This window comes from Suricata suricatta, chromosome 5 (genome assembly GCF_006229205.1).
Source record: "Suricata suricatta isolate VVHF042 chromosome 5, meerkat_22Aug2017_6uvM2_HiC, whole genome shotgun sequence".
NCBI classification, from domain to species: Eukaryota; Metazoa; Chordata; class Mammalia; order Carnivora; family Herpestidae; genus Suricata; species Suricata suricatta.
The window spans coordinates 155324464-155326192 of NC_043704.1; positions in this window are offsets into that span (position 1 = coordinate 155324464).

The window sequence follows — 1729 nt, forward strand, 5'->3', positions numbered from 1 at the left end:
ATGTAGATTGCTTTGGGTAGTTTCGACATTTTAACAGTGTTTTTTCTTTCAATCCATGTGCATGGAGTATTTTTCCATTTCTTTGTGTCTTCTTCAATTTTCTTTATAATGTCCTAGAGGTTCAGAGTACAGATCCTTTAACTCTTTAGCTAGATTTATTCCTAGGTATCTTATGGTTTTTGGTGTAATTGCAAATGGAATCAATTCCTTGATTTTTCTCTTGGGTTGAATTCCTCCATCATGGAGGATGTCTATGTCTCTGACTTCTTCTGGGTTTTAGAATATCCTGTTATGTTTTCTGCTTCTAGAGTAGTGGCTTTATGAAGAAGAGTTCACATACTGTCCAGAGCCTGACACTTCAGGAAGCATTTCTTGTGGGTGTTGTGTGCACTGTGCTGCCATGAATTGGCTGCTCTGTCCCTCTGGTTGGTCCTCTGCAGAGTTTCTCCTTGCCTCCAGTGAGGAGTGTTGGGATCTTGTCCAGTGTTGTGAGTTTTAACTATGTGAGTTCCGTCTGCTTGTTAAGAGGCTAATTCCTATTTCCCCTAAAGCTGAAGCTATGCCTCACTATGTGGTCAGTACACTTGGTGAGTGTAGAGGTTTATGCTGGTCTTTGAAGGGAGGGGCACACTGCTGCTCTGGTTTCCAGGCACTCATTCCCTAGTAAGGAAGCTCCTATGGAAAGCAGGTGGGGTCAGGGAAAACTTGGCATTAGAGGCTCAGCTCCAGTTTGTGGGCACGGCGCTGCTTGCTGAAGTCTATCCATGTTGATTAGTGGGAGGAAGTATTGTCATCTGCCCACTCTCTAGTCCCCATAGATGGAGTTCCCACCTGCCCCTGTTCAGGAAGCTTTCACAAAGAGAGACCAATCTTCACTTGTGGGTCCCAGACTTCCGTCAGAACCCTACCTTCACCATGTCTGTGTCCAAGCCATGTGCCCACCTGGTGGCACAGCACTCTTATGTTTTACCTCAGGAACTCTAGCGGGTTTAAACAAATCCAATTATATGAACTCAACATGACAGGGTTCCCCATTTATCCTCTGGAAGAGGATCTTGCTGTGTTGTGGCTGGAGCTGGATTGTTCCAGAAGGGCAGTGGCATAAATCTGGGGGCTTGGAAGTCATATTGATAGAAAACAAAAAAAGAGCATCCGTTTAGGTGCTCTCAGCAGGGGCTCCTATGCTAATGAACAGGGAAGTGCAAAGGTGCCTGTCAGCTCTCCTGTCTCATGAGAGGCAGTGCCACCTCTCCCAGATGCACTCCAGGAAGGGAACTGTCTCTTCGCATATGACCCAGGGGATCCTCAGACCACAGTATCTCCTATGGGCCTCTGTCCTCCTTCTCCACAGGAGCACTGATATGCCTACCAGACTCCACCCAATAATGGCATGGACTTATAAACCTTCAGTTATTGGGGGGCCTGGATGGCTCAGTCAGTTAAGCCTCTGACTTCGGTTTAGGTCAGATCTCATGTTCGTGAGTTAGAGCCCTGCATTAGGCTCTGTGCTGACAGGTAGCTCAGAGCCTGGAGCCTGCTGCTGGTTCTGTGTCTTCTTCTTTCTATGTCCCTCCCCCTCTCATGCTCTTTCTCTCTCTGTATCAAAAATAAATAAAACATTAAAAAATTAAAAAAAATAAATCTTCAGTCTTTTAGCTCCACGTTTACAGGAGGTTGAATTGTCATGGTTAACATTATGTGTCATCTTGACTGTGTCATGGGTACCCGA